At 38.8% G+C, this 24,577-nt stretch overlaps 1 long non-coding RNA gene across 2 annotated transcripts in view; it reads right to left on the bottom strand.

The window, feature by feature from the left end:
- The window catches only part of LOC309622689, a 36,222-nt gene that overhangs the window by 11,176 nt on the left and 469 nt on the right, over nt 1-24,577 (bottom strand). The window lies entirely within an intron of this gene.

Genomic DNA, 24,577 nt, shown 5'->3' on the forward strand with positions numbered 1-24,577 from the left:
GTAATTATTTTCTTGCTTTTCTTTATAGTTTTAACATCTATTTATGTATACTTATGTATTTATTATTTGGCCTATTTTTGAATGTTATATAAGTGGAATCACAGTATATGAGTTCTCTGCTTCTTTCACTCAGCATTGTTTTGAGAATTATTCATATGGACCTCTGCAGCTGTAGTTTGCTTATTTTCATTGCTGTTTAGCACTCCACTGTATGACAATACCACAATTCAATTATCCATTTTACTGTTGACTCAAAGAATTCACTGCTGAAGCCATCTGGACCTGGTGCTTGCTTTGAGGAAAGTTAAGTTCATTCAAATTTGTTAATGGTTATAAGATTTTTTTAAAAAATTATAGACTATATATTTTTAGAATGGAGAAAATCAAGGTTAAGTTTAAGTTATAATTAACAAAGGTAAAATGAAGTTTTGTTTTTGTTTTGTTTTTTTTTCTTTTTTGGCCGCTTGGCTTGCAGGATCTTAGTTCCCTGACCAGGGATTGAAACCGGGCTCCCAGCAGTGGAAGCGCCAAGTCCTAACCACTGCACTGCCATGGAATTCCCAAAATGAAGGTTTTTATTGAATTATTTAACAGCCTAAAGTTTTTTCCCCAAAACATGAAGATCCAAAACGTCCCATAAACAATAAACTGTGATTCCAAAGCACACAGCCTTTCAATTACTGAAAATGTTATCTTTATCTTATTTCAGTTGGTCCAGGGTGGGTTTTAGCAGCATTTTTTGGTAATTTTGGCTTCATGTTGTCTGGAGAGAATTTACAGGTGGTGACTAATAGGCAAATAATTTGAGAAGTTCCTCCCTTAAATGTTTTATAGGGACTTCCATGGTGGTCCAGTGATTAAGACTCCGTGCTTCCACTGAAGGGGACACGGGTTCGATCCCTGGTCGGGGAACTAAGATCCTGCATGCCACGCAGTGTGGCCAAAAATCAAAAAAAAAATTGTTTTATAGACTTGAGCCTCCTCTTTCTATAATATTATGGCTGTTTCAGCCCCTGGCAAAAAAGCATTTGCTCAATAAATGTTTTGAGAAAGAGTGTTTGAATAAATGATGCAGAAATGTTATGAATGCAACAGATGATTGTTAAATATTCAGTGAACATCAGTGAGACGAGAAAATCATACTTTCTATCCTAAAAAATGAAAAGTGCCGTCTCTTTTGCCACGCTTTCCCAAAATGATTTAAGAAATCTGCTTCACAGTTTGCAGCACTAGTTGAGAGTAACTTTTGGGGAAGGTACATAATGAAAAAGACAGTACATAGTCTATTAATATAAATTAATGATCCCAAATAAGGATTTAAATAATGGGGGCCTAAATCAGTAGTGTGTTTTTTTCACTGGTGATGGAATATACTAAAACAGTGATATCTATATCAGTAAGAGAAAGGAAATATGAAGTATCAAGTTCTTAAATATAATTTTAAATTTTTTTATTTTTACATTTTTATTTATTTCTTTTTCTGGCCATGTTGTGCGGCATGCAGAATCTTAGTTTCCCAACCAGGGACTGAACCCCTGCCCCCTGCATTGGGAGTGCAGAGTCTTAACCACTGGACTGCCAGGGAAGTTACCCTTAAATGTAATTTTTTTAAATTGAAGAGTCCTAGTCTTCCTCTTCATCACATAGGCAGCACCTTTGAAGTAAACAAATCTGTAACTTGACCAATTTTTTGGAATGCAGGTCACAGTATGACCCGACCCAGCCTCTGATGGTTAGCTTCATCATAAGCTCCATGGCCTCAACTCTGGGAAAAACTGTATTTTTTTAGCACCATTTTAGGTTCAGGATATAGGATTTTTAGGCTCTTTATTTCTTCTTTAGCCAGTTTTGGTGAATTGAATTTTTCTAGGAATCTATTCATCTTATCTAAGTTTTCATATTTATTGGCATAAAGTTATTAAAACCTTTATCTGTTTAGTCTATGTAGCACATTTAGCTATAGTCCCTTATCATTTTTAATATTATTTGTACTCTCTTTTTTTGTTCTGGTTACTCTTGCCAGAAGTTAGTCTATTTTATTAGTCTTTTTTTAAAAAATAAATTTATTTATTTTTATGATTTTTGGCTGTGTTGTGTCTTCGTTGCTGTTCACGGGCTTTCTCTAGTTGTGGCGAGCAGGGGCTACTCTTCGTTTGCTGTGCGTGGGCTTCTCATTGCGGTGGCTTCTCTTGTTGTGGAGCATGGGCTCTAGAGTGTGCGAGCTTCAGTAGATGCGGCGCGTGGGCTCAGTAGTTGTGGCTCGTGGGCTCTAGAGCGCAGGCTCAGTAGTTGTGGTGCACGGGCTTAATTGCTCCGCGGCATGTGGGATCTTCCTGGACCAGGGCTTGAACCTGTGTCCCCTGCATTGGCAGGCGGATTCTTAACCACTGAGCCACCAGGGAAGCCCTATTAGTCTTTTTAAATAATTAACTTCTGGCTTTGCTGATCTTCTCTATTAAATATTTTTTTACTTCATTAATTTCTACTCTTTATTATTTCCTTCCATTTTCTTTAGGTTTATTCTGTTAATTTTCTAAGTTCTTAGCTCATTATTTTGAGCCTCAGTTATTTCCTGATGTAAGCACTACTGCTATAGATTTCCTTCATAGTACCACTTTAGCTTCATCCCACAGTTCTGATATAGTATTCTCATTACCATTTATTTCTAAGTATTTTCTAATTTCTACTATGAATTCCTCTTTGACACACAAGTTGTTGAGAAGTACATTTAAAAATTTTCCAGACTTATGGTTTTTTCCCCTCAATTAATTATCTTTTTATAACGGATTTCTAACTTAACTGCATTTAGACATTTGTGAGGCTAACTTCATGGCCTGGCGTGTGGTCAGTTTTTATAAATATTCCATGTGTGCTTGAAAAGAATGTTTACTCTCCAATTTTGGGGAGCAATTTCCTACCTATTTCTATTAAGACAGCCAGCTAGTTGTGCTGTTCAAAATATTCTATATATTTCATAAGTTCTTTTTGGGTCTGTTTGAACTATCAAGTACTAGAGGAGGTATGTTAATATACCTACTATGATAATGATTTTGTCAATATCTCCTTGTGGATATGTCAAATTTTGCTTTTATATATTTTTAAAAGCTGTGTTATTGGGTGCTTTCCAGTTTAGAATTGTTATATCTTCCTGGTTAAATGATCCATTTACTATTTTGTTATGGTCTTATTTTGTGATGACTAGGAATGCTTTTGCTTAAAAGTATTCTGTCTGCTAGAAATATAGTTATATCAGCTGTCTTTTGGTTAGAATTTACCTATATTGTATATTTACATTCTTTGAATTTTAGTCTGTGTTTTTATATTTTAGGTGTATTTATTAATACCAGCACATAGCGAGATATGGTTGTTGTTTTTTTTAATCCAATTTGACAATCTGTCTTTTAGCTAGAGAACTCAGTCCATTTACATTTAGAATAATTACTAATATGTTTGGGTTTTTTTTTTGGTTTTCTATTCTGTTTTTCTGTGTCTTTTCCCTTTTCTCATCTTATTTTGGATTGATTGAGCTTTCTTGTCTTTTAATTTTCTTTTCCATTTTCCTCCCTCTATGCATTTGGGATATAAAAAAAAGGGAAGTCAAGGATGACTCCAATGTTTCTGGCATAAGTAACAGGAAGAATGGAATTGCCATTGACTGAGTTCATATTTGGGCGTTTTAAGTGTGATGCTTTTTAGATAATAAGGCAGAGATGTCAAATAAGTAGCTGGACATGCAAGTCTGAAGTTCAGGGGAGAGGTCTGAGTCAGAGATAAAAATTTATAAGTTTATTAGTATATAAATTATATTTAAAATGGACTAGGTGAGATTGCCAAGGGAATGGACTTGGAGAAGAGATCCAAGGACCAAATCTTGGAACATTCCAGTGTTAAGAGGTAGGAGGTTGAGGAGCAACCAGGAAAGGAGAAGACTGAGGAGAGGCTGGTGACATGGAAGCAAAACCAGAAGAATATGGTATCATTCTTGAAGTAAGAAAATGTTTCGCAGAGAAGTGTTTCTGGTTAAAATTTGTTTTAGGATCATGCTAACTCATTACTTTTGTGCCAGTTCGTCTATGATTTTTAAAGTTAAAAATTATATCTAACCTAGCATTTTAGTTGCTTAACCTAGCATTTAGTTATTTAGGTTGTTCAGAAATTTTAATCCATACAATGCCAGAAATGGAAATTCTGATGGCTCTTTTTAATGTTATAAAGAAGGATCCTAACATTATAGTCTAAGTATCTATTGATTGAGAGAAATATATATCAAAAGTATCATTTAAACTTAGATAATTGTATATTTTGTTCATTTTAACAGCATCTACATATTGTTGAAGATGTCTTCATTTAGACTTATTTAAATATTCAGCAAATACTTACTGAACATCGACAGTATCCTGTCAGATAAGGTTTCTGATTTCATGGAGTTTACATTATAGTGAAGGATAGAAGTAACAAACAATGAATAAGATCATCTCAGATAATGGTAAATACTCTGAAGAAAATCAAACAGGGTAATATGATAAGGACTGGGAGAAGACATTACTTAAGATGGATGTTCAGGGAAGGCTTCTCAGAGGAGGTGACCTTAAGGTAAGACCTGAGTGACAAGGAACCAGCCAAATTATCATCTGCCTGCAGTCAAGGAGTGGTAAACATACACATGAATTTTTTTTTTAAGATTTATTATTTATTTATTTAATTTATTTTTGGCTGCATAGGGTCTTAGTTGCGGCACGCGGGATCTTCATTGAGGTATGCAGGATATTTTGTTGCAGCGCACAGGCTTCTCTAGTTGTGCATGCGGATTTTCTCTTCTCTAGTTGCAGCGTGTGGTCTCTGTAGTTGTGGCGTGTGGGTTCCAGAGTGCGTGGGCTCTGTAGTTTGCGGCACACGGACTCTCTAGTTGAGGTGCACGAGCTCAGTAGTTGTGGCCTGTGGGCTTAGTTGCCCCACGGCATGTGGGATCTTAGTTCCCTGACTGGGGATCAAACCCGTGTCCCCTGCATTGTAAGGCGGATTCTTTACCGCTGGACCACCAGGGAAGTCCCCCATACACATGAATTTAAGAGCTCTATAGTCTTTTTTTTTTTTTTTGGCTGCTCCAGGGAGACACGTGAGATCTTAGTTCCTCGACCAGGGATTGAACCCGTGCCCCCTGCAGTGGAAGCACAGAGTCCTAACCACTGGACTGCCAGGGAATTCCCAAGAGCTCTATACTCTTTAGATTGGGAACCACTGTCATATGGGAAAGATTTTGAAGTACTGGCTTCAGACTTAGCCCTTAGCTTGGTCAGTCCAGACCATATGGGCCTGAGATATTCCTTTCCAGGCTCGAACCCATAGACTTCAGTTTTCTGTCAGTAAAATGGGGACAAGAGCCTGGATTCTAGGGTGCTGCAAGGGTTAATTAATGCCTATAACATTCTTTAAGATCTTTAATGTATGTGCTGCCGAAGTGAGCACTCTTTAAGATCTTTAGATGAAAGACCTAGTGCTGCATAGATGGTTATTAGAGCCTCCCAAGCCCCAGGGAAAATCTCTCCATATCAGTAACCTAGGTTGTCTCCTCTCCAGTCTGTAGCTGTGGAACAATGGTTCTCAAACTTCCATGGGAATTGGAATCAAACGTTGTTATAATGTGAATTTCTGGGTTCTCTACTTGAAGTTCTTGTTTGTTTTTGTTTGTTGTTATTGTTGTTTGTCTACTTGAAGTTCTGATTCTCCCTAAGGTTCTGGGTTCTCATCTTCTTAGTTCTGTGTTCTTCTGTCCTCTTGTCCAGTGCCTCATGCTTCCCAACACTCTAGATTTTTGTCTTTGCAAATGGACCTGAGTGTGCATTTGTCTATATATACTAAGGTCAGAGACATCTTTGGTCATTTTTCCTGAGAGCAATTCACAGCAGATATTGGGGAAGGCAGGAATGTGTCTGTATCTACTTCTCAAATTAGTCACATGTTAGAAGGAGGATTTCAGGGAAACTTTCGAATAAAAGGAGGGAGAAATTGCTGACTGGTACAAAATGGGAGATGAATACATGGAAAGTAATTAATCCTGGTTTGAGGACCAGTTCACTGCTTCTTACCTCTCTTCTTGGTGCTGAATCCCAGTATAGGGGCTGTCCAGGGCTTGATAGATCACTTCATTCATTTACTCATTCATTCATTCAACAAATATGTATGTATTAAATATTTATTATGTGTCAGGCAGTGTTTATATGTTGGAATTCAGTGTTAAATAAGACAAGATCTCTATTCTCCTGGAGTATCCATTCTAATAGGGGGAGACAGAAAATAAATAAATATATAAAGATACATACATAAGACTGTTTCAGACACTGATAAGTACAATACACAAGCTAATGTGATAAAGAAGGTGGGTGACTACCTTAGATTAACATTTGAGCAGAGACCTGAATGACAAAAATAAGTCAGCCTTGAGAATACGGAGGAGGGGATGGAGGGGAAGCATTTTTGGCAAAGGGAATATCAGTGCAAAGCCCTTCAGGCAGGAAGGACCTCAGAATGTTTGAGAAAACGAGAAAAGGCCCACATAACTAGAGTGGAGGAGTGAGGGAGAGAAAATTTCAGGATGAGGCTGGAGAGTCTGAGGATTAGGGTTGTAGGCGACCATAATGTATACCTTGGAAGAAGCGGTGTGGGTGAGGCCTTGTCCCTTGGGGTAAGAATAGTAGAGGCCAACTCAGAATTGCCAGAACAATCTTGAAAATGAAGAACTGTGTTGGAGGACTCACACTTCCCAATTTCAAAACTTAATTCAAAGGTATAGTAATCAAGACAATGTAGTACTGGCATAAGGAAAGACATATAGAATTGACAGTCTGGAACAAACCTTCACACTTATGGTCAATTAATTTTTGATGAGGGTGCCAAGACAATTTAATGGTGAAAGAATAGTCTTTTCAACAAGTGGTGCTGAGAAAACTGGATATCTATATGCAAAAGAATAAAGTTGGACCCCTACCTCATGCCATATGCAAAAATTAACTCAAAATGGATCAAAAACCTAAATGCAAGAGCTAAACCACCTCTTAGAAGAAAACATAGGTATAAATCTTCATGACCTTGGATTTGGCAATGGTTTCTTAGATATGACACCAAAAGCACAAATAACAAAATAAAAAAATAAATTGGGCACCATCAAAATTTAAAACTTCTGTGCTCCAAATGATACTATCTAGAAAGTGAAAAGACAACCCACAGAATGAGAGAAATATTTGCAATCATATATCTTATAAGGGACTTTTATCTAGTTTACAACTCAATAATAAAAGGGACAAATAACCCAATTTAAAAATGGACAAGGGATCTAAATAAACATTTATTTAGATATATAAATGGCCAATAAGCACATGAAAAGATGCTCAACATCATTAGCCAACAGAGAAACACAAATCAAAACCACAGTGAAATACCATTGATACTCACTAGGATGGCTATAAATAACAAGTATTGGTAAGGATGTGGAGAAACTAGAAACCTCACACATCATTGGTGGGAACGTAAAATGGTACAGCAGCCCTGGAAAACAGTTTGTGTTCCTCAAAAAGTTAAACACAGGACTTCTCTGGTGGCGCAGTGGTTAAGAATCCGCCTGCCTGTGCAGGGGACACAGATTTGAGCCCTGGTCCGGGAAGATCCCACATGCTGCGGAGCAACTAAGCCCATGCGCCACAACTACTGAGCCTGCGCTCTAGAGCCCGCGAGCCACAACTACTGACCAGTGTGCCACAACTACTGACCAGTGTGCCACAACTACTGAAGCCCGCGCGCCTAGAGCCCATGCTCTGCAACAAGAGAAGCCACTGCAATGAGAAGCCCATGCACCACAACAAAGAGTAGCCCCTGCTCACTGCAACTAGAGAAAGCCCGCATGCAGCAACGAAGACCCAATGCAGCCAAAAATAAATATATAATTTTTTTAAAAAAAGTTAAACACAAAATTAATATATGACCTAGCAATTATACTCCTAGGTATATACCCAAAAGAATTGAAACCAAGTACTCAGACACTTGTACACCAACGTTCATAACAGTATTATTCACAATAGCCAAAAGGTGGAAACAACCCCAAATGACCCAACAACCCAAACTCATGAATAGATAAACAAAATGTGTTATACCTATGCAATGCGATGTTATTCAGCAATAAAATGGAACAAAGCACTGATACATGCTACAACATTGATGAACCTTGAAAACATCATTCTAAGTGAAAGAAGCTAGTCACAAAGGACCACATGTTGTATGATTCCATTTATATGAACTATCTAGCATAGGTAAATCTATAAAGACAAAAGGTATACAAGTGGTTGCCTAGGGCTGGGGACCTGGGGTGTTGAGAGATAATGGCTAATGGGTTTAGGATTTCTTTTTCAGGGTGATGAAAATGTTCTAAAATAGATATGATAGTTGTACAACTCTGTGAATATAATAAAAGTCACTGAAATATACACTTTGGAAGAACTGTGTGGCATGTGAATTATATTTCAATAAAGGTGTTAAACAAATAAAAAGAATTGTAGAGGCCAGAGCCCGATATCTAATTAGAAGAGTCACAACAGGGAGGTTGAAAGCCTCTAGGGCCTCCAAGACCAAAGGAATTACCACTGCTGGGCAAGAACTGGGGAATTCTCCAATACCAACTCTAGGGACATACTAGCTAAGTGAACCCAAGGGAAGAATCATGGCCTTGGGAGGTTTCTCCAGTTTGTTTTCAGAGACCTGTGTTTGTTCATCTCCCATGAATATATCCATGTCCAAAGGGGATAATGTGTAATGATGCAAACTAGAGCTTTGTTCCCTCTCTAGATTCTCTGCTCTTTTCAATGACATTTATTTCAGAGTCCTTAGCTCCAGCCTGGACATATCTCCTGTTCATTAATAACTATAGGATCACAGAGCTGGAAGATCATCTCATCTGAAAGATGCAGAAACTGAGGGTCCAGAGAAGGAGAGTGATCTGCATGATCACACAGCCAGTAAATGGCACAAAGGAGGATCAAATCATGGTGAAATGCCTTATGCCTAAATTCCCCATCCTAGTGACTATATCCCTAATGAATCAGCAATAGCCTAAGGAGAGAAGGGCTCAGGCCAGGGGAGGGGTGGATGGTAGGAGGAAAGTAGAAGCTTAGGTGAATGTGGAGGTGGAACGGGAGGTATATGGGAAAGTAGCAGTTGTTATTATGCTGGTTTACATTTTTTTCTCTTTTAACTTGATTTCTTTTCATGTTGATCTATTCTAATTAACCAGGTGGTACTGTGGCCTAGAAGAATTGCTGGTTCTTAAAGGCCATTGAAGGGTTTAGGCCATTTTAAGAAATGGGCCAGAGCAGGAGGAAGGGAATGCGAGTATTCCTGCTTTAGGGGATGTCCCTGGCTCCTTCCTGTTCATGCTGTTGAGCCCAAGTGGACCAGACGTGGCCCCTGAAAGTTTGTCTTTACCAGCTAGCTTTGGGGTTTCTAAACGCCTTAATAGCTGTGCACGTGCCTCACTCTCATCTTCCCTTTCCTAGTCTCTCTCTTTACCCAGCACAACCCATAAGTCTTATCTGGAGACTTAGACAGGGAGAAGAAGGGAAAGAAGTGCCTTTTCCCTTTCATAAACTCACATCAGAGATACCCAGAGCACAGTTCAGAGCTCTTGTTCCCATGCTTTGACTGCTGGGCTAAAGATGAGCGGTGGCTGAGTGGGAAAAGACTGAAAACACAGCAGAGTCTCCATAGGTCATCTCCTCCATTCTTCTGCCACTGCTGGAACCGCTATACTATAGTACTGCAGCAGCTCTGAAACTTTTTGATCTCAGAACCCCTTTACACTCTGAAAACTTATTACAGACCCAAAGAGCTCTTGTTTATATATGTAGGCTTTGTCTATTGATATTTTATCTACCAATATTTACTGTAACAGAAATTTAAACTGAGGAATTTTTAAAAATCCATAATTTCATTACATAAATGTGAACACAAGTTACATATTTTTAAAAATTTATTTATTTATTTATTTATTTTTGGCTGTGTTGGGTGTTCGTTGCTGCGGCGACTGGGGTCTATTCTTCGTTGCGGTGCACGGGCTTCTTATTGCAGTGGCTTCTCTTGTTGCGGAGCACGGGCTCTAGGCGTGCTTGCTTCAGTAGTTGTGGCTCACGGGCTCAGTAATTGTGGCTCGCAAGCTCTAGAGCGCAGTCTCAGTAGTTGTGGCACATGGACTTAGTTGCTCTGCGGCATGTGGGATCTTCCCAGACCAGGGCTCGAACCCATGTCCCCTGCATTGGCAGGAGGATTCTTAACCACTGTGCCACCAGGGAAGTCCATGATCTTTCTTTTTTTTTAAACTATTAATCTTTTTTTTTTTTTTTAAATTATTTTATTTATTTATTTATTTATGGCTGTGTTGGGTCTTCGTTTCTGTGCGAGGGCTTTCTCTAGTGCGGCAAGTGGGGACCACTCTTCATCGCGGTGCGCGGGCCTCTCACCATCGCGGCCTCTCCTGTTGCGGAGCACAGGCTCCAGACGCGCAGGCTCAGCAATTGTGGCTCACGGGCCCAGTTGCTCCGTGGCATGTGGGATCTTCCCAGACCAGGGCTCGAACCCGTGTCCCCTGCATTGGCAGGCAGATTCTCAACCACTGCGCCACCAGGGAAGCCCCCCATGATCTTTCAAAACAAAAATAATTTAATGAGAAGAGTGGAATTTTTAATGTCTGGCTTAATAAAAGACGGATGGATTCTCCTATCTGCTTCCACATTCAGTCAATTGCAATATAGTATTTTGGTTGAATAACATGAAGCAAATCTGGACTCACACAGATATGTAGTTGGAAAAGGGAAAAATATTTTAATGGCTTTTCCAGATAATTGTGGTTATTTCCTTTAATACCACACCAAAATTAAACGACTGTTAGTTTTGTAAAGGTTGAAACCATAACTATAAACTTTTCATACTCTGTTACATTAAAATTCATTGGTCTATCTTTGGATGGTTGTTTTACTCATATATGGGTTTGTAACATCAACCATTGGTCATTTGGGAAATATTGGTCCACTGAGTTATGTAGGTCTTGCAAATACTGACACATTTAATTATATAATATCGAAAACCACATTTGTTAATATTATCACTATCTCAGGACTTCCCTGGTGGTCCAGTGGTTAAGACTCCACACTCCCAATGCAGGGGGCCCGAGTTCTATCCCCGGTCAGGGAACTAGATCCCACATGCCGTAACTAAGAGTTCGCATGCTGCAACTAAAAGATCCCGCACGCTGCAACGAAGGTCCCACATGTGGCAACTAAGACCCAGCGCAGCCAAATAAATAAATAAATATTTTAAAAAGTATTATCACTATCTCTTCAGAAAAGTCTTTTAAGTTTTGGGAAACTGTAAACCAATGGTAGTGGGTACAATTTTGCAAAATCCTCATTTTTGCCCCAAAGCCTGAATTTTATAACTGGAAACAAATACTGTCAGCTGTTTCCCTTCAGATGGCAGGCTCCAGAAAATGTCTGCCAAATACACAAGTCTGAATTGCCAAAACTTATCTGTCAGTCACACTTTCATGTAAAAATGGTATTCCATGAAAAAGTGGTTAGTTCAGCTTTGCAACTGGAATTGCTGCCTAAGTGTTTTTCCTTGAGGCAATCATGTACTTGAGACAAGCAATGTATAGCAGAAGTGCTTTATGTATACTTCCCATTTCCTCACATAGAATATTTAAAATATATGTACTCAAGGGTTGAGTTTTGTTTTCTGTTTTTAATATTTATTTATTTATTTGGCTGCGCTGGGTCTTAGTTGTGGCACACGAATCTTCGTTGCTGTGTGCAGGATCTTCGTTGCGGCATGCAGGATCCTTAAGTTGTGGCACATGGGATCCTTCAGCTGCGGCATGCGGGCTCTTAGTTTTGGCTTGCACGTCGGATCTAGTTCCCTGACCAGAGACTGAACCTGGGCCCCCTGTATTTAGAACGTGGCGTCTTAACCACTGAACCACCACGGAAGTCCCAAGGGTTGAGTTTTAATAAAATTAATTTTACCTGCTCCATTAAGGATATTCATATTAAATTTGGCTTTTTTCCCCCCTTTGCGTGCTGAGTGGAGAAGACTACATTAACTACTAGTACAGTTTGATACCATTGCCTTGAATCGTGCTGAGGCACCAGCAATTTTTACCCACCATTGCTTTTTTTTTTTTAATATTTATTTTGCTGCCCCGGGTCTTAGTTGCAGTATGTGGGATCTAGTTCCCTGATCAGGGATCAAACCTGGGCCCCCTGCATTGGGAGCATGGAGTTTTAAGCACTGGACCACCAGGGAAATCTCTACCCACCATTGCTTTCGTACTGTCAAAAAGTCAACACAGTGAAGAGTTGTATCTTAGAATTATAATGAAAACAGTTTTGATTCCACAGCCCTGAAAAGGCCTTGGGGTCTCCAGGAGTCTATAAACCATACTGTGAGAACTGTGGCAATATATGTGTGTGTGTATGTGCGTGTATATTAAAATATATGTAAAATAGTTCTCCCCTAAGTTCACATTTCTCTGAGTTAAATATAATTCCCTATATCTGACCTTAAAAAGTACATTCTAAATTTTAATTAATTTGCTTTTTCCTCCCAATTTTAATTTATTGGACAAGTAACATTACAACAATAGAGCTATTTTAAAATTAAAAAAAATCATCTACCAACTTCTACAGTTTAGTTTAAAGGTAATAATGGGGGGTGCTTTTGGAAATCTATTATTGCAAAAGTGTTATATGCTCATTGTAAACAAATTCAAACAATAAGTGTACAAATAAAATATTTTTACTTAAAAACAGAAATTAAAAAAAAAAAAAATAATAATTAAAAAAAAAAACAGAAATAATTGCATATACTTTTTTGCTCAGCAGTTTACCATGAACATTTTACTTAGAGTTTTCATTCATTCTTTTTAACAAGTGTATATCAGGTCGTTTTATAGCTGTACTGCAACTTAGCCACTTTCTTATTGATGGACAAGCAAGGTTTCAATGAATTTCCTTGTACAAATATTTTTGAGCTCATGTGTGAGTGTCTCTGGGCACTATTCCCCCAGAATTGGAAGTGGATTTGCTAATCAAAGGGTGTGCACATTTAAAAATTTGAAGGCTGGGCTTCCCTGGTGGCACAGTGGTTAAGAATCCGCCTGCCAATGCAGGGGACACAGGTTCGAGCCCTGGTCCGGGAAGATCCCACATGCCACGGAGCAACTAAGCCCGCATGCCGCACAACTACTGAAGCCTGCGTGACTAGAGCCCGTGCTCTGCAACAAGAGAAGCCACCACAATAAGCCTGTGCACCGCAACGAAGAGTAGCCCCTGCTCGCGGCAACCAGAGAAAAAGCCTGTGCGAAGCAACGAAGACCCAACACAGCCAAAAATAAATAAATAAATAAAATAGAATAAATTTACTTTTAAAAAAATTTTTTTAAAAAATTGAAGGCACCTCCAAGCTGATTTCCCTAAAGACTGTATCAATTTTCACTCCTGCTAAAGGTATATGAGAGAGCAACATGGGACTTGTTTAGTGTAACTGCTGGGCAGGAGATGATCAGGGTCTGAATAGTGGTCTCACCATTGCTCTTGAAGGTTTTTTAATATTTCTGAATCCTTTGGTCACTCTCCAGGAATCCTAGTATTCCTCTAAAATCCCTAGTAGATAGAGCAATATTGCTGCTTTCTTAGGACTCTCTATTACAGCTCAGTCGTAGATAAAAACGCTGCCAGCTTATGGGCAGAGGCATTGGGACAGTCTAGGACTTTAGCCAAACCGCAGAGGCCACTGACAGGCTTGCCCACTTCTCAGACATTTGTCCTACATAATTCTTGTACTGGTGAAGCAGTCTTCTTCAACTGACAAACCTTTTGCATCCACTAGATCTCTGCTGGAAAAGTCCAACCCTGTCTGTTTTTTTCTTCCTTGTCACCAGTGGTGCCAATGCCAGGATTTAAGAGGGCCCTCTAGGTGAGAAGTTTCAAGTTAGAGTCCTGACCACAATTTTCCTTACAGCTTCTGCGAACTTGTACCAGACTCATGTCTCAACTAGACTATCTATGGGTATACTTTCGGGGCCATAGTAGACACCATGTCACTTCTTTGGGGCAGAACATCTGGGAGGTGGCACTGTTACCTGCCCTGCAGGTGAATGCCATGCTGTGTCTCCTGATTTATGAGCCTGCCTTGATGAGCAAGGGGTGTGGTAAACTGAATTGAGTTCAAACACTCCACTAGAGTCTCCAAGATCAAACTTCAGAATGACTCAGTTCTCACATATAAGCCAAAATTCCTCCCCGAGCTGGAATCCTGGGCTTGTTCGCTCCTGACTTTGGTAAACAATGATGTACTTCTGATTCTTACAGAAAACATCAGAGGGTTAGATAGACAGGGTCATATAGGAACCTCAGAGATTTTCCTGCAAGGTATTGACCCTAATGCCCATTCCTCCAGTGCCTCCTTTATTAAAAGGAGGGAGTGTTTATTTTTTTATAAATTTATTTATTTATTTTTATTTATTTATTTTTGGCTGCACTGGGTCTTTGTTGCTACGCGAGGGCTTTCTCTAGTTGCGGCGAGCAGGGTCTACTCTTCGTTGCAGTGCACGGGCTTCTCATTGCAGTGTCTTCTCTTGTTGTGGAGCACAGGCTCTAGGCACGCGGGCCTCAGTAGTTGCAGCACGCAGGCTCAGTAGTTGTGGCTCACGGGCTCTAGAGCGCAGGCTCAGTAGCTGTGACTCACAGGCTTAGTTGCTCCGCGGCATGTGGGATCTTCCCAGACCAGGGCTCGAACCCGTGTCCCCTGCATTGGCAGGTGGATTCTTAACCACTGCGCACCAGGGAAGCCCCAGGAGTGTTTATTAAAAGGACTAAAGGACTCCTTAAGAGCCCTTCTGATTCAAAAGTGATTTACTAGGTGCCAGACCACCATGACCTTAAAGATAAGCTGATTCTTGCTGTGGGGTCTACTATTTAACTGTTCTCCCATCAGTTTCCAAACCATGAGATTCCATGCCAGCCGTGGGACCTTCTAAAGTCTATGGCAGAATGCCGTGGTACCAGCCAAGAAGAGCTTCTACAGAAGATGGGTGTGGCTGCCCAAGTTGTAGGGCACAAGAGGATGTTTGGAGTGGTTAGCCTCAGGTTTCCCAACTGTGGAATAGGAGAGGTGGGGGCTTCATTGCGATGCACATGGTAGGGTTCTGTGTTTCTCCAAGGGATCTACTGATTGCAGGCTCTTTGAACCCTATTCTTGTCAAAGTGCTCTTACAACTGTGACCAGTGCATCTGGGCTGAACCCTTATATACTTGCTGGTACTTACTCCTCAGTGTGATTCTTGACCTTCCCTTTTAATTAGTACTGAGGGATGGCGGGAAGCTCAGAGAATTGCTGCTAGTACTCATATTTTCAGTATGCATCTTTCAGTGGAGGCAATACCCAAAATATATTCACCAAGGACTCACCTGGGGGGAAAGTGACTTCACCTTCATTGCTAACCACACGACCTTTCTGCATAGAGATGTTACTTTTTGTGGAAAGCAAAGCTACAACTTGACATCGTTTAAAAATTTGTTTCCAGTTACAGTAAAAACATTTACCTGTTTCTTTTTTTTTAAATTTATTTATTTATGTATTTATTTTTGGCTGTGCTGGCTCTTCCTTGCAGCGCGTGGGCTCTACAGCATGCGGGCTCAGTAGCTGGGGCACGCAGGCATAGTTGCGGTATGTGGGATCTAACTTCCGTGACCAGGGATTGAACTCGGGCCCCCTGCATTGGGAGCATGGAGTCCCAACCACTGGACCACCAGGGAAGTCCCCCTGTATCTGTTTCTGTTCAGTATGTTTCTCTTGAGGGTTTCTTGCGGACTTACCATGTAATGTTCTATATTGGCTAAGTTCCCCCCTTTGCTGTCTGAAACCAAACACATAGGGTGAACTCACCATCATCTTCTTTATCTGAAAAAGAATTGTTCCTGCTTAATTTTTCTAACACTGCCAATAAATATCCCATTTGATCAGTTCCCTGATTTTATACCTAAAGTGATTTTTTTCTTACAAACTATATTAAATTTATTTTCCTGATCACCAGAGTACTATATGATGTATAGAAAAATTGAAAACATAAATAAATAAAATAAATAAAAACACCCATTATCCCACCATCCACAGATAATCTGTCTGGTGTATGTCATTTTGACGTATGGGAATATTCTATCCATTCTAGTGTATTGGGAATACTATATACCCTTTGTTTTATAATTTTATCTTTTATTTAATATAATGTGAACTTCATTTTTAATGACTATAGAATCAAATTGTATACCAAAATTGAGTTAACATCAATTAATTCCTGTTAGATATTTAGGTTGTATTGATTGTTTTTTTTTTACTATATGATATTTTGTGCCATGTCTGATTAACTCTTAAAGATAAATTCTTAGAAGTCCAAGAAATAAACATTTTTTAAAATGAACTTTTATAAGAGTGGATCTTAAAAGTTCTCATCACAAGAAAAAAAACTAACTGAGGTGACATATGTTAACTAAATTTACTGTGGTTAATCATTTTGCAATATATACATGTATCAAATCATTATGTTGTATACCTTAAACTAATACAATTAGTGACAATAATTATATGTCAATTATATCTCAATAAAACTGGAAAAATAAAAATAAAATAAATAAATGTAAGCATAAAAATAAAATAACTTAATTAAAAGTAAAAACTTTAAATTTTGGAATAGTTTTAGATTTAAAGAAAAGTTGCAAAGATAGTACAGAGTTCCTAAATAGCCCATCCCCAGTTTCCTCTGTAACTAACATCTTAACATTAGTATGGTACATTTGTCACAATTAATGAGCCAACACTGATACATTATTATTAGCTGATTGATACATTATTATTAACTAAGGTCCATACTTTATTCAGATTTCCTTCATGTTTACCTCATGTCCTTTTTCTGTTCCAGAATCCCATTCAGGATATCATATTACATTTAGTCATCATGTCTCCTTAGGCTCCTCTTGACAATGACAGTTCTCAGACTGCTTGCACATATCAAGGATACATACTATTAACATGATTTATCCCTGTTGATGTTAATCTTGACACCTGTCTGAGGTAGTGTTTGTCAGGTTTCTCCACTATAAAGTTACCCTTCCCCCTCCCTTTTCCATACTGTACTCTTTGGAAGGATGTCACTAAGCACAACCTACACTTAAGGAAAAGGGAGTTATGCTTCACCTCCTTGAGGGCAAAGTATCTACATAAATTTGGAATTCTTGTGCATGGAAGACTTATCTATTCTCTCCATTCATTTATTTATTCAATCATTTACTTATATACATATGAACTTGTGGATATTTATTTTATACTTTGGGTTATAATCCAATACTAATTATTTGCTCAAATTGTCCCAGCTTTGGCCATTGGGAGCTCTTTCAGTTAGCACCTGTATCTCTCTGAGATACCCTCATTATTTTGTGTATGTGTGTATGTTTAGTACTTTCTTACTTTCTGGCACTATAAGATGATCCAGGCTCATCTTGTACAATATATTTACTGCCCCAGTCCTAGAATCAGTCATTTCTCTAAGCAGCCATGGTTCCTTTTTTTTTTTTTTTTTTAATTAATTTATTTGTTTTTGGCTGTGTTGGGTCTTCGTTTCTGTGCGAGGGCTTTCTCTAGTTGTGGCAAGCGGGGCCACTCTTCATCGCGGTGCGCGGGCCTCTCACTATCGCGGCCTCTCTTGTTGCGGAGCACAGGCTCCAGATGCGCAGGCTCAGTAGTTGTGGCTCACGGGCCTAGTTGCTCCGTGGCATGTGGGACCTTCCCAGGCCAGGGCTCGAACCCGTGTCCCCTGCACTGGCAGGCAGACTCTCAACCACTGCGCCACCAGGGAAGCCCAGCCATGGTTCCTTTTATTGAAGAATGATATTAAAAACCAGGAGTATAAGGTGTGCATGTTGCTACTGGAATGTCATTTCTAGCTGACAGAACAAAAAAAAATATGTGTGTATACTAATTTGTGTATATATACATACCTATACATATTTCTACATATATCCACTTGTAACTATAGTAAACTAAATATGAGTTCATACTCATGTTTCCAGCTCTAACCCATCACCTCACAGATCATTCTAGCCTATTCCCCTTGCTTATCTGTAGTCTCCCATTCTAACAGTGAGAAAGTAGGCTCCTACAATCTGTCATCCATTTACATAATTGTTCAGTTCCAGTACACATACATAGTGGTTTCAGAACTGTTAATGCATATCTCCATGGGAAACAACTTGATCAAGCATAGTACAGTGCTTATGTGCTGTTCCTTTTGTCTTTAGTCTTAGAGCCACCACTCATTTCCAAAGTTACGTAGGTCAGTATATTTTTCCTTCACTCCCTTCAGTGAGGTTGTTTCACACATTTTAAAAAAAAAATAAACATATATTTATTTATTTTTGGCTGCATTGGGTCTTCATTGCTGCGCACGGGCTTTCTCTAGTTGCGGCGAGCGGGGGCTACTCTTCGTTGCAGTGAGTGGGCTTCTCATTGTGGTGGCTTCTCTTGTTGTGGAGCATGGGCTCTAGGCGTGCAGGCTTCAGTAGTTGTGGCACTTGGGCTCAGTAGTTGTGGCTTGCAGGCTCTAGAGCTCAGGCTCAGTAGTTGTGGTAAATGGGCTTAGTTGCTCCACAGCATGTGGGATCTTCTTGGACCAGGGCTTGAACCTGTGTCCCCGGCACTGGCAGGCGGATTCTTAACCACTGTGCTACCAGGGAAATCCTGTTCTGTACATTTGTGATACAATTAGATTCCTTTGCCATAGTCTGCATTCCATTCTGGGATCCCCTGGACTACTAAATGATTAAAAAAAATTTTTTTCATACGTTAAATTTCACTCTTTGTGCTGTAAAGTTCTATAGGTTTGACGAATGCATAGTGTCATGTATCTACTATTACAGTATCATACAGAATACAATATCATACAGAACTTTACCACCCTAAAAAATCCTCTGTGCTTCACCTATTCAACTCTTCCCCCACCTCAACCCCTGGCACATTGATCTGTTTACTATCTCCATAGTTTTGCCTTTTCCAGAATGTCATATAAATAGAATCATACAATACGTGGCCTTTTCAAACTGGCTTCTTTCACTTCACAATATGCATTTAAAATTCATCTTTGTCTTTGCATGGTTTGACAGCTCATTCCTTTTTATAGTATTCCATTGTATGGCTATAACACACTTTGTTTACCCATTCATTTATTGAAGGACACCATGGTTGCTTCCAGAAGCAATGATTATGAAGAAAGCTGCTATAAACATCCCCATGCAGGATTTTATGTGGATATAAGTTTTCAAATCAATGGGTAAATACTTAGAAGTGCAATTGTGCATTGTATGGTAAGACCATGTTTAGCATTGTAGGAACCTTCCAAACTCTTTTCCAGAATGGCTGTACCATTTTGCATTCTCATCAGCAATGAATGAGAGCTGCTGTTGTTTTGCATCCTCACCAGCAATTGGTACTGTCAGTTCGTTGGATTTTAGCCATTCTAGTAGGAGGAAATAAAAATTTAAAGAAAGGATCTTGATACATAGTGCCACATTTCGCTTCAGAAAGTTTGTATTGATTTCTCTCGAGTAACTTCTGTTCCTAACTCTACTGTTCCCCGCATTTCATCAGGCACCAAGTCATGCTGATTCTTATGCTTGCTGACAGTTCCATTCTCTCATTTTGATAGCCACTCCCCTGATTCAGGCTTTCATTACCTCACACCTGGCCTAAGCACAACAGCAAGACTGTTTGTTTCCTAGACTCCAGTACCTCCTTGTTCCATATCCCAACTCATACAATGCAGCCCAAACAAAACAAAACAAAACAAAAAGTTGTAATCTCCCTTTGACAATTTTTATCTTGGTAACTTTGCTTTTCAATAACTACGAACCGAAATTTAAAGCGCTCAGTCCAGTATTCAACATTTCTTTAACCAAATTTCTCTTTAATCCTCTTTCTGATTTCTCTGCACTGACCAAGTTATTCTTTTAACCATTCCTTTCCATTTGGAAGGCTTTACCTCTTCTATTTCCCTCAGTTAGTTCCTAGTTCAAAATGATAATAATCAAAGCTTTTTCCTAAATAAACTTACTCTATTTTGATTTCTCTTTTACTTTCTACCTACTCAATGCTGCAAAATAGTTTATTATACTGTCTTGAATTTGTCTTTCTGTTAAGACTGTTCTCTATTATCCCCACGTGCATTTTATCTACCTAATCATCAGTCAATAAGTATATGCATCAGTGTAACTGAAAAGAAGTACATTATCTTCTGCTTCTTTTATGTTTTCTCTAAAGACTTGGCAAAGTGCCATGCACGCAGCAGGAATTAAGTCAATGTTGGTTGAATGTACATGTGAAAAAATTGCAAAACTAACCTGAAATATTTGAAAAAATTTTTATTACACAAAAAGTATATGTTCACTGTGGAAAAGAAAAAAGAAAAGCCTAGAAAATATAAATATTCAAAAAAGAAAAATATAATTTTATAAATCTCTGTACGAATCTATTACCCCAAAGATAATTACTATTAACATCTTGGTTTTACATGTAACCTACCATACTTTTTCCATACATGTATGATATTTGATTTAAAGTGATGACTATGTTTTGTGGTATGGAATGTCTCTTAAGTTATGTACCTTTAAAGTGTACCTCAAAAGGTCAACTGGACACACAAACTTTCTTGGTCAAGGAGCACAGCATCACGCACAGAAGTATACTAGTCACTTGAAGTAGATTTGGTATTTCTGATTCTCAACTCAGAGACCCTCCCACCAAATCCTACTTCCTCTCAACCCTATTGCATATTCTCCTTGACATGCTGTCCTCTGTTAAACAATTCAAGGACTAAGGAATCCTGACAGAACCCCAAGGAAGAAAATGAATATGGGTATTAATTGTTCTCTCCTCTCTCCATTGTTGAGAACCTGAGTGATTCTACCACAAGAGGTATTTATATACTTGTTAGTTTTAGAAGTTATATATATATATATATATACATATATATGTATATATATGTATATATATATATACACTTTTCCCATTTTCAGGTAGGCTCAGTAAATTTTCTGAATAATTTGGTATAATTTTCTTAGGCTATGTGGTGGGGTAGTCCAGCTGCAGGCATAGCTCCTTGTTTTTTAAAACATGCCCACTTCCTACATCTTGCAGGTATATTCAAATATAGCTCAAATAAGTGGTAGCCTTCAGCCTGGTTGCAATTTTATGGTTTTTCAATTGAACTAAGTTGTGCCCAGAACTTCCTGGAGGATAGAGAGTAGGTTAGAAAGTTAGACATCTGTAGCACTGTTTGTTTTACAAAAAAAAAACTGAAACAATCTAAATGTTCAACATTATAGTACTGGATAAATAAATTATAGTATGCCTGGTTAACAGAATACTATGAAGGAGTAAACAAGAATTACAGAGCTCTTTATATACTGACATGGAATATCTCTAGAATATATTAGGTGAAAAAAGCAAGATACAGAAGTGTGTATAGTATGCTGCCATTTGTGTTAAAAAGGGAAAAAGTAGACAGGTACGAAATTGCTTATATATGTATAAACATTCCTAGAAGGAGACTTAGAAACCTGATAACGTGGTTTGCTTATAAGAGGGGATCTGGGTGTTTAATGGACAAAGTAAAAGGACTACTTTCATCGTATTTTTAAAATTCTTTTTGAAATGTGAACCATGTGAATATATTAAGTATTCAGATTTTTTAATGTGAAATTACATGGTGTAAGAAACTAACAATATAGTTGGAGAAACCAGGAGATAAGTTTTAAGTTAAATGTTTCCAACTGTTACAAAAGAGAGAGATATCAAATTTGGTGGCAGTCAGGGATAATTTACCTAGAGTCCTAATTAGCAGGTTTATAAAGATATAATGGTTGAAGTATTATATCAGTTTACCTGATTGATTAAATTCCTCTACCTTTGAGGGTACCATGGAATCAACGTGATATAGTGGGAAGAGCATGGGTTTGGGGATCAGGCAGAAATAAATTCAAATCCTAGCCTTTTAATATACTGGCCTTATATGTTTGGGCAAGTTATATAACCTTTTTGGAGTTTCAATTTCCTTATCTGTAAAATGGGTGAAATCTTGATAGGGCTATTATAAAGGTTAAATGACATAACATCCAAGTGCAACAAATTTGTTGGTTTACTTATCCTTCTTTCCTTATATAGATGGGCTGAACTGAGATGGACTGACACGTAGAAATTAAATGTCTTGAGAAAATGCAGGTTGCATGTAAAAGAACTACATGTAGCTAAATTCCCTGTATCTACAATTTAGTTGTCAATCTCATATTTCTTATGAGGAATAAAGCCTTTTATTACCCCAAAGTTTAAAAAATCCTTGGACTATACAGTTTCCCTTTTTCCTTCCCTGTCTGAAAGATGATCAGAAGGAAGAGTGTGCTTTGAAACACGTTAAATTAGACCCTAATAAATATTCCCACTGGTTTTCTGTGGGAAAACATTTTATTCTAATGTTAATTTCCAACAAGTATACTTTTAAGAGGGATTTTGTGCTCCACTACTTATTCAGCCTTTGAAAAATCAGTGTATTACTTTTCTTTCAGTAGTAAATACCATCTTAATATATAATATATCAAAACCAAGGTTACCCACTGAATCACATTAGTACTTATTGATATTTTACACTGAATACATTGAGTATGACCTTATATATTCATCAAATGTATTACTTGATATGATGATTTCTCAATTAGTTTTCACATTTGTAAAACCACATGAATGAGGCATATATGGAAATATTAAATTATATTTAACATACAATCTATATAGCAGTCACCAAAATCTAGGAGATTGAGAGTTCCTAACTCCAATACTGACTGTCAAACTACTGAAAACAAGTGTCTTAGGTAAAGGTCCTGGTGAAACAAAGATCACTGCTTGATCATTATACTCCCAGTTATACTCAGGGTTGGTTGCTAGGGACTGAGTAGAGAAGTGTATTTTTCTCTCTCAAATATACTGGGGGAAATGTATATATCCAGATTTCCTTTCTCTCTGTCCTTGAGATTCACGTAATGAATTTAGAGTTTTTTCAGGTAGCTGCATCAGAAATTATTTTTGTGATAGTGGTAGAAATGACAAGCAGTTCCTTTGTAATGTTGCACCAGTCAATACCTGTTTTTGCCTAAGGATGTAGCCATACCAATTCTGGATAATCCAGCTCTGAAGTGGGTTGGGCAGTGCTGGGTTTCTTTTGTTGGCGCTATTAGTTTGAGTTGTGACCTAGTCACACATGCCTACTGAAGATATGAGCTAATTAAGTTCCACAAATTCTAACTAAAGCCAGTGTACATGGCATTGACATCAAAGTAGTTTTCTAGAAAAGGTACTTTCCCCGCATTTTCTACAATGTATTATCTAGAAAGAACATTTACCTGAAATGTTCTGCTCATAGAAAACTGTCTCTTTTTGACACGTGAAATGCCAAAATGAGCATTTACCAAGCCAAAGAAATGTTCACAATCTTCGAATTGCTCTTTAAATAAATGCTTGGCAGAATCAATTTTTAAAGTCATTTTAAAAATCATTTTTTGTAGAATTTTCAGATTCCAGTTCAAGGGAGGTGAAATATTAAAAATTACACACTCAAGCTATACAAGGCCCTTTGTTAAAGTTGCAAGAGAGTAGACAATGCCAAAGCTTTTGCTTTTAGCCAATGTCTCTTGGCTAAACTCGTATGGACATTCTCAGGGTCAAAGAACATTTGCCATACAAACTTCCCCAAATGCCTTTCTTGCGATCTTTGATCGTAGGATTAGTTAGAGCATTAGTTCTTTTAAAGCCCTCTTTATTGACAAAGGCGATAGAGAGATAGAGCTAACAGAGGTACAGAGAGCTCCTTTGAGGGGGGAAGACCCCCTTAGCTAGCCTTGTTTTGCATCACAGAGACAACAATTAGTGTGGCTGGCAGGAGCCAGGGGCAGGTGGAGGACTCCTGAAGGAAGACTAACTAAAAAAAGTTAGTCTTTGCTGTAAGTTTGGCACTTTGCTAAGCGCCTGACGTTATTACCATTTATTCATAACAACAACTCAGTGAGGGAGGTATTAGTATTACCCCCATTTTACAGACGGGCGAACTGAAAATCACAGAGACTAAACAACTAACGCCCGGAGGTCACACAGTAAATAAGCGGCGGCACCAGAACTCGAAATTGCTCCAGAGCACGCACTCTTAACCACTGCGTTCAGCCCAGCGGTGTGATTCCGCGCGCTGTCCACGGCCTTCCCACCCTCCTTCGTGGGACAGTTCCCGGTACTGAGGCATGGCGCTGTCCAGCCCTCAGGCCCGCCGCCTTCCACAGGCAAGAGAACGCGCCCCCGAGGGGCGACCCCGCCCGCAGGTTGTAGAACTGCCGCGCCCAGCCACGTCCTGGCACACGGGCTGGCCGAATCGCCTCCGGGCGGTCATCCTCAGCAGCTC

Source organism: Balaenoptera borealis, assembly GCF_965194805.1.
Source record: "Balaenoptera borealis genome assembly, chromosome: 2".
NCBI lineage: Eukaryota > Metazoa > Chordata > Mammalia > Artiodactyla > Balaenopteridae > Balaenoptera > Balaenoptera borealis.